Below are 12172 nucleotides of genomic sequence, written 5' to 3'. Positions count from 1 at the left end.
GCAAATCCCAAGAAGGCAATAGGTGCCTGACAGGCACTCTAAGGCACCTTATTCCAGCCATAAAGCGCGAAGCCAATGGATGACTACCCGGAGATTTGCCGTTAATGCCGATATAGCAGGCGGAAATGGCTGCTAAATACACTTTGATAGTAGAAGCAGCTTTCCCTTCATCAAACAATTGTTGCAAGAATTCTAAGATGATGCCCAAGGCGCAATCAATAGGGTCATGCTGACGCGCAGCACACCATCGCTCGAACATGCGCCACTTGAGCGTATACAGAGATCGGGTAGACGACGCCCGAGCGCTCTGTATAGTATTCACCACAGAATCTGACAGGCCTGACGCTAAGAGCCTGTTCCTCTCTGAGCTGCCACAGCTCTGGCCTGGGGTGCCACACCGTCCCGTAGGCCTGTGAGAGGAGATCCCTGCGCAGAGGGAGCTCCCACGGAGGCTGCACTGACAGTCTGATTAGATCCGCCAACCATGGCTGATTGAGCCAATGTGGCGCCACTAATATCAATTCCAAGCTCTCCTCCTCCACTCTGCGGATTACTTGACGTAGCAGAGGAATCGGAGGGAATGCGTAAAGACGCATGTTGGGCCATTGCTGGCTCAGCGCGTCTACGCCTAACGGAGGGTTGTCGCCCCCCAGCGAAAACCACAGAGGGCAGCAGGCGTTTTCTCTGTTCGCAAACAGATCCACCTGTGCCCTGTAAAACCGAAGCCAAATCTGGTCGATCACCTGACGGTGAAGGCACCAGTCTGCTGCTTGAGGGTTGCCCCTCGACAGAAGGTCGGCTCCGTAATTGAGACGGCCTGGAATATGCACTGCCCTGAGAGAGCGAATGCGCTTCGCTGCCCACAGGAGTAGTCGGCTCGCCCAATGATAAAGCGCAGGGGAGCGTACCCCTCCTTGACGATTTATGTAGGCCATGGTGGACACGTTGTCTGTTCTGACGAGAACGTGACGCCCGCCCAGAATGTGAATGAAGTGACGAAGCGCTAGAAACACCGTTCGCAGTTCCAACACATTTATATGTGACGTGGCTTGCGTTGATGACCAGAGCCCGTTCACAGAATATCCTTTGCATATCGCACCCCAGCCTGTAGTGGAGGTGTCTGTGGTGACGATAACGCGGCTCACCACTGCACCGAGCGGAGCCGCTTCCGCGAGGAAATGTGGGGATCGCCATACAGCCAAGTCCTGCCAGCATCTGCGATCCCCCGTGATCAAGCGAAACTTGTCTCTGGCGGAGTCGAGTTTCAATGACAGATACCATGCCTGAAATGGACACGCCTGAAGCATCCCGAGGGGGCGTGCCACTGCTGCGGCTGCCATCAAACCCAAGAGCTTCTGACAGCGAAGGGATGAAACCTTCCGCCCCAGTCTGAACATCTGCACGAAGTCTCTGATAGCCTCTATTCGTGCTGGCGACAGACACAATGTCATTGCCACAGAGTTTACTGTCATGCCCAGGAAAAGCACCGTCTGCTGAGGACGCAGTGAGCTTTTCTCTTTGTTTAGAACAAATCCAAGGCTGTACAGGTGTGCCACCACAAGATGGCACTCTCGCACCGCCTCCGCTTCTGAGCGAGAAGCGAGAAGCCAATCGTCCAGGTAGTTGAATAAGCGAATGCCTATTTTTCTCAATGGAGCGATGGCAGCCTCTACGCACTTCGTGAATACTCTCGGAGCCAGGGAGAGACCGAATGGAAGTGCGTGTAACTGGTATGCTACCCCGCCGAATGCGAATCTCAGATACCTGCGGAGTCTGGGATGAATCGGAACATGGAAGTAAGCATCTTTGAGATCCAACGTGATCAGCCAATCATTCGGCTTTATGAACTGAATCAGCCGGCGTGGAGTTAACATTTTGAACTTCAGCTGCATGAGAGACTTGTTCAGTATACGTAGATCTAATATAGGGCGATAATTCCCGTCCTTTTTGGGGACGAGGAAATATTTGCTGTAATGCCCCGAGTTTGCATTCTCTGGTGACACTACGCTTATAGCCCTTTTCACGAGTAACGCATCTATCTCCTGTTGAAGGAAATGTGCGCAATCTCGTGGCACCCGTGATTGAATTACACCTGGGCGGAGGCCTTGCGAACTGAAGAGTGTAACCCTTTGAAATCGTTTTCAACACCCAGGGCGAGACTGCGCATGCGCGCCAGCTCCAAACGCAGTCTGCCAGCCTGGGGCTAATATTGAATTTGTCGGCTACTAAGCCGCTCATCAGCAATCTGTCTAAACCTTGATCTGACCCCACTCCTAGAGAGGAGGGTGAGATCTGGGGTTTCCCCCTCTTGGTTTGAATAAAAAATTGGTTTTGCGAATGCAACGAGTGCATCGCGGGAGGGGAAAAGCAAGCTTGTCTTGTGTCTGCGCCTAACGGGACAGTGTCGAGAACATGGGAATGTTGTGCTTGTGGGAACAATTTCGTCGTGCTGGACATGGGGTTTACATGAGCGCATCTGGCGATCTTCCACCTCCCCCCCCTTTCATTTCAGGGGGCGATGAACATCAGGGAACCTGCGGTCTCCCTCGCCCTCTTGTACCACGTCGTGTGGGTTTGTGCGTGGCCCCGGAGCTTGTCTGTGCCGCTGGCTGCTGCTGCTGTTGCTGCTGTGTCTTAGCAGGCTGAGCCGGTGGCCGGAACGGGTTCTTGTTCCAGCCGCGGCGTGCGGCCACTTTAGCTGGAGGAGCTGGGGATCGGAACCCACTCCGCTTCACGCCCTGTGCCGGTGTTGTCTGCCCTGAAGAGGGCATCGGCTCCAAGCTGCTGGACCGAGGCAACCAGGACTGAAAAGTCTCGCGGCTCTTCTGCTCAGCCTCGAATTTCTCATTCATGGCCCCCACCGCTTCCCCGAACACGCCCCTGACGCTGACTGGAGCGTCAAGGAGTGGTGCTTTCTCCCTGTCAGAAAGCTTAGCCAGGGAGAGCCACAGGTATCTCTGTGTCGCCACAGAAGCCCCCATGACTCGCCCTAGCCCTTGCGACGAGCACCTGGTGAGGCGGAGAGACAAATCCGCTGCTCTCCGTAATTCCTCCACCGTCTCGTCGTCCCCCAGACGAGCCGCAAGCTCCGTGAGGAGCTTGGCTTGATAGCGTTGGAGCAGCGCCGCCGTGTTCGTGGAACAGGCGGACTGCCCCGCAGCCAAGTAAGCCTTCTCGGCCAGAACCGCCAGATGTCGAACGCTCTTGGTGGGTAGCACGGGTTTCTGGCCGAGCCTCGTGGGGGATGCAGGGGATACACACACACACACACACACACACACACACACACACACACACACACACACACACACACACATTCACACACACATAAAAACACTTTAAGAGTAGACAGCATCAGCTCAGTATTAAATCCCACATATAGACAGGAGAGTCGCTAGCACTCTAGATTTTCGCTAGTCTACAGGATTTAAACTAATCTCAGCCTTTGATTGCAAACTGCCTCATTTATGAGAGAACTCATGCTCACATGTAAACAGTAATGCTATGGCAACACTGACAGCATGCTAGATCCGTGACATTTGTAGTGAAAGCTTTTTTTTTTTTTTTAATATTATGATTTTTTTTTGTATATTGAGCCCAATTTTATGGTACTTTATTTTATGAATGAAGTGTCCCTTTGAAGAGGTTGGTCATAGTAGAATTTCATTCATTGTTTCATTGTTTCATTCAATGTCAGTATTTCTTGTAATATTCATAGTGAAAATTGTGAGAAAAAGTAAAGAGTTGAATTGAAATATAGCCTTTTGACAGCACACATGACTAATAATGTTTTGTAAGAAAGAAATGGAAATACCTTAAAATATTCGTATCCATAAATGTCCTTCTTTTAACCAAACATGACCTAATGAGTGGTGATTTTCCCACTTGCTCTGTTAAAGTGAGTGGTCTTTCTTGCTCCTTATGACCATTCACAGAAAAAACAAATCCAAGATGAGAGGTGTGCGAAGGAAGGCAAGCAGTAGTGTTTATTAATGAGCAAGTCAGGTCTGAAATGTAATTATGTTGAATGCTCTCTGTAATGTATTCATTGTGACAACAGCTGATGAGAAAGGAAAGGCTGTTTAAAAGCCCAGCGTGTTTACAGTCTCCATGGTAGCGGAGCACGGGCAGACAGGGTAGACAAAAGGGAGTGAGCGTGCGTGTCTGTGTGATGGAGGGTATTTTGGTTCTGTGAGGGATGGAGAAAGGTTGTTTGTGTGTGTGTGTGTGTGTGTGTGTGTGTGTGTGTGTGCGCACGTGCCTGTGTGTGCATGCATGTTTGTGCGCGCGTGATTGACATTGGAGAACAAACCCAACCATATATACTTAGCAGTCCAGTGGATATGATGTGCCTCAGAGCTTATACAAAATAAAAAACTGATTACATAGAATCTCTTCTTAAGAGTAAGCACCTCCATTTTCTGCATCCGGCTTGTTGTGTGAGGTATGTGATGGAGGCTGTCTCTCTGGCCAAAGTGAATAGGATGGAGAACATAGAGCGAAACACAAGGACAGTGGCAGCCACCATCTTAAATGCTTGCAGTCACCAGTTAGAGATTTCACCAATCGTAGTTCAGGCTGAGTTGATTAATTCCTTAAAAATCCTCATCCCTGTCAGCGAACGAGGGCGATGTCTCATCTCCATGCTCTCCACCTACAAATATTGGATATTGGAGTGTGCCTACATCCTTAGCAATCTTCACCATGCCACACATACACCATGGTAGTCAAGAGTGTAAACAATGCCTTATATTTAATTACATAAGCAATTGCATTGCAATCACAGTGTAATGGGGTTCAGCAGCTGTTCTGATAGTGATAAGCTCCTAGGTGATGCGTGTGCAATCTTCAGAGCAAACAACTCCATGCGCCATTCCATGGCTAATGAGAGCGGGGAAATTCAATTAGTACAAAGGCTCGTCAAATTCTACAGTTCATATGGCTGAGACTATGGTAAATGCATGGTGATTCTACAGTTCATATGGCTGAGACTATGGTAAATGCATGGTGATTCTACAGTTCATATGGCTGAGACTATGGTAAATGCATGGTGATTCTACAGTTCATATGGCTGAGACTATGGTAAATGCATGGTGATTCTACAGTTCATATGGCTGAGACTATGGTAAATGCATGGTGATTCTACAGTTCATATGGCTGAGACTATGGTAAATGCATGGTGATTCTACAGTTCATATGGCTGAGAGGTAAATGCATGGTGATTCGTCGGATTTGTGGGTATACTTAGTGGGAAAGCCTTAAACCTCTGCTCATGGTTCCTTATGTGTCTGCTCATTGATTTTAGCATGGCCCTTGCTGCTATTGTTTTTATGATAATGCCCATAGCCAGCTGCAGCCCCATGTGCTCTGTTTGCTGTCCACTAGTCCACTAAGATTCAATTAGAGAGGGACCCAGCCAGTGAGGGACCCAGCCAGTGAGGGACCCAGCCAGTGAGGGACCCAGCCAGTGAGGGACCCAGCCAGTGAGGGACCCAGCCAGTGAGGGACCCAGCCAGTGAGGGACCCAGCCAGTGAGGGACCCAGCCAGTGAGGGATCCAGCCAGTGAGGGACCCAGCGATTTAAGCACAGTTCAGTTCAGGTCTGGTGGTGTCACACAGAGGCAAAGGCAGCCTCAGAGATGCAGCAGCTCTTGCCCAGGGTTTTGGCACTGATTGGAGGATTGGGATTGGGGTGCGTGGGATGTTTCGGGATTAATTATTAATCCGAATCCTGGAGTGCGGCTCAGTGGGAGCTGCGTTGTGGGTCTCTGGGACGAGGCCTGGCAGGGCGACCTGCACGACGACCATTAGGCTGGCGTTGGCAACCCAGACACGCCATTATTGGTCAAAACAGAGGCGAGTGGGCGGAGTGATGCAAACGTGATAATGCAGCCCTAGCATTAATCAATATGAAGTGTTTGAACAGGATTAAAAGAGAGCGAGCGAGAGAAAGAGACAGAGAAATAGAGAGAGAGTGGGAGGGGGGATGTCTGTATAAAGAAAGACTACACGTCACAGAGAAGAGAGAGAGAGAGAAAGAAAGAGATAATTGAGAGCTCAGATGGAGGGAGGAAAGGGAGAGACGAGAGACGAGAGGACAGGGTATGGATGCCTGGGTGTCTAGCCTCCAGCCCTGCCAGCCTCAGACTCTGGCACAGACTTCTATAAATTACTTCATGCATGGATCCTTACTCGCATTATTGACGAGGAGACATGACCTGCCATTTTTCCTGTCCCCCCCCCCACACCTGTAAGCAGCTCCCCCCCCCACCAGAAAGCAGCTCTCCCACCACTACCTTCCTCCCAAACCTGTCTTCAGTGGCGATCATTTCACATTGCAGATCTTTCAGACATCAATTCACCCCAGAGCCAAAAGGCAATCAAATGAGCGCCTGCACTCAGGCTGCAATAATTAGGTTGCTTCTTCGAGTTCAGAGACCACACTCTCAGCAGGGGCTGCTGGGCCGGCTTCCCAGACGTGGTGCGTCGAGGCTGATTTCTAATGTTGCGGAGTGAGTGGGAGTCCTCAAACAGGGTGGTGAGATTGGCCCGCTGTTGATTTCCAACCGCTCTGGGGGCACTGTTGCCTTTTGTTCTTTTCCAAACTACATCAAACCAGTTGGCATGTTGGGACCTTTTGCATTACTGTTTGAATGATAAAACAGAAGCAGCAATGATCATCACATTAATAGTATCTCAGTAGCACATAAAAAATAAAAAAAGGATAAAAAGGTTAATGATTATAATATATATTATGGAATATTTGCAAGGATAAACGCAGAAGAAACCATGTTAACAGTACAAATAATAGGATGGAACATAGACAGTGCATGGCATCCATGATGTTCTTTCCCAGGTTGTGCCAGCCCGTGTGCCAGCCCGTGTGACTCCCAGACCCATTTGCCACCACCCACCCACACTAATGATGCCCGGGGCTTGTCCTCTTTGCAGATGCTTTGTGTCCACAGAAAACCATAGTACAAATTTAACAAGCTGAGATGTGTTGTATTGTGTTGGCGCCACTCTGTGTGGATGGTAATGAATCTACTGCTCGGGGTCACAACGGTGTGATCAGCACAGAGACGTTCTGTCACCTTGGTCACATCTTCATTCTGCTCTACTGTGTGTGTGTGTGTGTGTGTTTGGATATACTGCATGCACTGTACGTGTGTCTGTGTTCGTCTGTGTGTGTATGCTCCCAAGTATCAATTTGTGTATTTGTTTCTGTGTCTGTGTGTATGTGGGGTTGCCTGTGCTTATATGTGTCTGTCTGTGCGCCTCTGTGTGTATGTCTGTGTCTGTGTGTGCCAGCTGGTTTGCATGTCTGTCTGTGTGCGTGTGTGTGTGGGTGTGTAAGCGGTTGCTGATGACAACAGCATTAGAGAGAGGGAGGAAGGGGCCTTTGATTGTAGGTGACCTCTGACCTGCGCTGCGCTGCGAACCCCTCCGCGGTGTCAGCAGTGGCCACAAGGCCGACGTCTCTCCCCACGTTAGCCAGCGGAGGTTAAGCACATATAATGAATCTAATTACAGGGAGCTTTGCTTGTGAGAAATCTGATTATGACAAGGAAGGGAACACTGTGCCTCCCACTTCTTACCTTGTTAAACATGGAAGAGGTCTCCCCAGTAATGGATGTCACGGCCAGGCCACACACAGAGCAGCCCTGACGCTCCCTCCGTCTGCTACAGAGCCGTTGTTTTTTATTTTGGTCTTGTTGTTGAGGCGTTGTCTGTTTTTTCAGCACGTTAAGTGTGGGGTGATGCGAGCGTGTGAGTCTCAAGGCTCCAGGTGTAAACGCGGCATGAAAGCGCCTCACAGAGGAGACGGAACAGCAAGAACTGCGCGAACGACGCGTCAGTCACCGGTCGCCGTTGGAGACTGAGCTGAAGTGAGGCGTGTGCGACGGGAGATTGACTTAGGGCCCCCCCTGACTCATCAACGGCGACAGCTCCCGTGGTCGGCACGCTGACAAGAATGACTCTGCACCCACGCCACGATGTGCCAAGCTCGAGGCTCGAAGGTAGGGCTGGGGGTAAACGATTATTTTCAAAACGATTAATCTGGCGATTATTTTATCGAATAGTCGACTAATCTAACGACTAATTGGACGATTAGTCTAACGATTATTTTTCTGTTGCTCGATTAAAACCATAATGTATCTCAAATAAATACCCCAAAAAATCTTAATAATATACTTTAATGAGCACCGTTTTGCACAGCAAAAGTCCAACAATGCATTTCATGTTTATCTAGAGTTCACAGTAAAATGTTTGGTACTCAAATGAGCCCTATCACATTTGGATGTGGTGCTCATTAATTTAAATGTTTTCAGTGCTTATAAAAACATTCATTCATTGATGAGCACTGCGCACCACCTTATGTGCAGCCCTGTCCTGGACATTGCTTGGCTGCATTAGTTGACATTGGCGATCTAACGTGGTAGTGAATCATGATACATACTATAAGCTGGCCAACGTTAGTCTAATGTTATGTGTTTGACTCGTAAATGACCACAGCATGAGTTAGCTCTCTGTGCCGTTTGTTGGTGCTTGGTTGGCGTGTTCTGCAGCCGTAAGTTAACGTTTACTAAACTGACACAGCTGTCTAGCCGCTGCCGCTATAGTAGCTAGCTACCAAGCACGAACAAACTGCACGGAGAGCTAAGAAGATAGTTAGCTAGCACCACCGAAGTGCGCAGAGCTCAAGCTACACAACACACTGAACAAACGTTAAATGCGAGACGTTTGAGAATGGAGATAGAAACGCACCCCATTGTCTCTCGTGAAGGGGACAATAAGTAACGTTGGTTACATTAATTTAACGTTTGTTCAGTGTGTTGTGTAGCTTGAGCTCTGCGCACTTCGGTGGTGCTAGCAAACTATAGCTCTCCGTGCAGTTTGTTCGTGCTTGGGTGCTAGTAGTTAACGTTAGCTAGCTACTAGTGTGTCAGTTAAGTTAACGTTAACTTACGGCTGCAGAACAGCTAAGTCATGGTGTTGGTCAGCTTATAGTATGTATCATGATTCACTACGTTAGATCGCCAATATCAACTAATGGCGCCAAGCAATTCCCTGGGTTTCTGCTCTCTCAGTCCTTGCGCAATGTTTGTTTCTGTTTGGGTCAACCACGTGTATGTGCCGAAGCGTCGACGTAAAAATATGGCGTCGACGTAATTTTGAAATCGACGCGTCGACGTCATCGACGCGTCGCTACAGCACTACTCGAAGGTCCATTTTTCGGCACCGCCACGCAGCGGCAGGGACTGTTAGCGAGAGACAACTCCTCATTAACGCCAATGAGAAGGCAGGGAGAGAGATGGAGGCTGACAGGGAGAGGGAGTGAGAGTAGTCAAGGGACGGTGTGCACAAAAGAGGAACAGCAGTGATGTGGAAGAGCCTCAGCAGGCTGCTACCACTGTCATCCGTCCGCCTTGTACTTATGCCTCCCCTCGCTTGGCTATAACCTGCTTCACACACTTCCTCTCAGTCCCTGGGCTGCATATGTCATGCTGTAGAGGATTCCTTTGTGTCCGCAGGTTGTTGGAGGCTTGGTTGAGCTTGACGAAACAACACCAACAAGTCTTTGTGGTTGTCCCAGGGCTTGAAGTGCAGTATGCACTTGTTATGTCATGTTGTGAAATGAAAGGCTTAAAAATATATCCTTTTGTGCACATGGCAACAAAACAAAGCTTGCACATACAGTACTTGCCCTGTGCACCACGCATGCATGCATACAGATACATAGAAATGTACACATTCACAAATGCATGTACATCTACACTACGATACACACACACACACACACACACACACACAGATAGACAGACACACAGACAAAAGCAGGTGTGATAGTCATCCACAGGGAGGGCTCTAGAAGGTGTGTGCCATGGTCTGCTCTGAGGGGGGACAGCTGGTGAGGGGTCAGGGGCACAAGGTCCTGTTGCCCGTACAGATGGTGATCCACTCAACAAGATGCTGACTGGACAGCTCCACTCTCCCAGCTGCCCGCCCCAAGTCTCAGAAGACTCTGGGAAAAAGGAAAAGACTCTGGGACTGGGACTGGGACTGGAAGTAGGGTCGGTTTGCAGCCACACCACTGTGAAAACCACCAGTTCAGAGCGCTGCTTGTGCTTTTGTGTTCACATCAAAGCAGGGCCAAAATGGGGTCCCTTGTTCCTAATCATGCAGCGATGCAAATGTGAAACAGAAATTGTCACGCTCCTTTTCTCTCTGTCATTGTATACTACTGAAGAGTTTGTTGTTGTTGTTTTTTTGTGTGTGTGGAGAGCATCTGAGCAACAGCGCCATAAAATGAACATCTGCATCTGCGGCCTGCTTTCTTTTCCTTTTTCAAAGCCTGTCAGGTGAACTGTGCTTTCAAACAAAGAGACATTTGAAATTCAAATGAACATCACATTTCTGTCTGGTATTGTTCAAATCGTTTCCCCTCTTCTTGGCAATAGGGCCTTGTTTTTGTTGATGTTGCTATCGCACAGCCTCTGGGCCACCTCATCCTGTGGAAATCTCGCCCTAATTTGCACTTGTTGAATGGCTGTTGTCAGGACCTCAAGGAGCTGGACTAACACAGTGGCAGCGTGTGTGTGTGTGTGTGTGTGTGTGTGTGTGTGTGTGTGTTTGTGTGTGTGTGTGTGTGTTTGTGTGTGTGTCTGTGGCAGCAGTCTCAATTACAAGCCTTCGCTAGCCATGCTCCCTGCTGACACCCTGCCTTTACACCTGCACAGAGCCTGCATTAAATCCACCACTTTAAGTCCAACAATTTTTTTTTCTTTTTTTCCATTGCCGCCTGGAGCTCTGGGTAATGAATCTCACATACATGGCTCCATTCACATTTGGCCCTGGCTGCTAACGTAAATGCGAGCGGCTTCAATTGGCGACATGGGCTACACACATTACAGAGTGCACCAATGTATGCCATGAGACACTGCCATTCTCCCTCCTAATAGGCAACACAGACAAGCAAGGAAAACAATTCTACCCTGTGGATTCTGTATGGTCCTTCATAATTATTCCACTCGGCCTGATTAGGTCCGTTAACGATGCCGCTAATGAGCTTTGTATTAGATTAGGCCTGTAGTGGAGAGGAGATCTGTTGTCTTTGGCAGCGTCGGCAGGCTCTAAAGCTTGTAAAGAATCACCCAGGCCCCCACATCATAGGTGCACGCATCATAAGCACACACACGTAGAGATTGCCAATGCTGCCTCAGGGACATAGATACGTGAAGGAGACAGATGGATGTTGGGTAATTGTGCAGAGTACAGGCTTTATGGCCCTCTGTTGGTGAATCATGGGGACTCATAGAGAGTGTGAGAATGTGCAACAATCCAGGGATTTCTTTTTTTTCCGCCTGCCAAGTGTCCATCGGGCGTCAGGGTTTTCAAAGTCTCAAAGATGTCCTCACGCAGACTCATGCCTCATTGTCTGGGTGCTTAGGGCAAAGATTAGTCTGGGAAGTCCCGCCCCACTTCTTCCGGCCAAATTGATTTTGCCTCAGAACTGGGTCTGGCCAAGTTTGCATACCCGTTCATTTCAAGGTTTCCAGAATCCTTGGAGCCAATCACAAACTGGCTTTTGGCTACCTGGCGCGCCATTGGCGGATTTAAACTTACCACGGCTACGTTATAAAATCTCCTGCATGGAGAGTTTTTAAACATTGGACATGGTGGCCGCCGAAGCACCGCAAAACTTCGATAAGGCAAGTTTTCTTTGAAAACAGAACAGAAACTTGCCCTGGAACAATTCATACAGAAAAAATATGTGTTTGCTTTATTACCGATCGTTGTATCGTTGTATAGTATCGTTGGTCTGATTGGTTAAAGGACTGTCCAATCAGGTGGCTGAAGTGGAGCGCCGTTGAGAGTTGGCCAGACCAACTGAACAAATGGAATGCAGTGAAGGGGCAGGGAATTCCCAGACAAGGCAAAGATGGCAGAACGGGCTAAATGTATCTTTCTGCGGCAAAGAAAGTGTGTTGATGAAAAGCTGTCTTGCCACCCCAAGCACAGTGACTCACAGGCTGAGAGGAATGTGAACTCTGTTGGAGCACTGCAAGATATCTGAATGTGAACTGCAAAGATAAAAGAACTTAAAAGAAGCCATTGAGCCCAATGCCACAGGTACTTGACATCCATTTCTATCAGCGGGACAAATGGA

At 48.9% G+C, this 12172-nt stretch overlaps 1 protein-coding gene across 3 annotated transcripts in view; it reads left to right on the top strand.

Annotated features, from left to right (window-relative positions):
- The window catches only part of cadpsa (Ca2+-dependent activator protein for secretion a), a gene marked incomplete at both ends in the record, with an annotated part of 109526 nt that overhangs the window by 22403 nt on the left and 74951 nt on the right, over positions 1-12172 (top strand). The window lies entirely within an intron of this gene.

Source organism: Sprattus sprattus, assembly GCF_963457725.1.
Source record: "Sprattus sprattus genome assembly, chromosome: 10".
Lineage (NCBI taxonomy): Eukaryota > Metazoa > Chordata > Actinopteri > Clupeiformes > Clupeidae > Sprattus > Sprattus sprattus.
The sequence above is the reverse complement of the archived record's forward strand: the minus strand, read 5'-3'. Positions and strand labels throughout refer to the sequence as shown.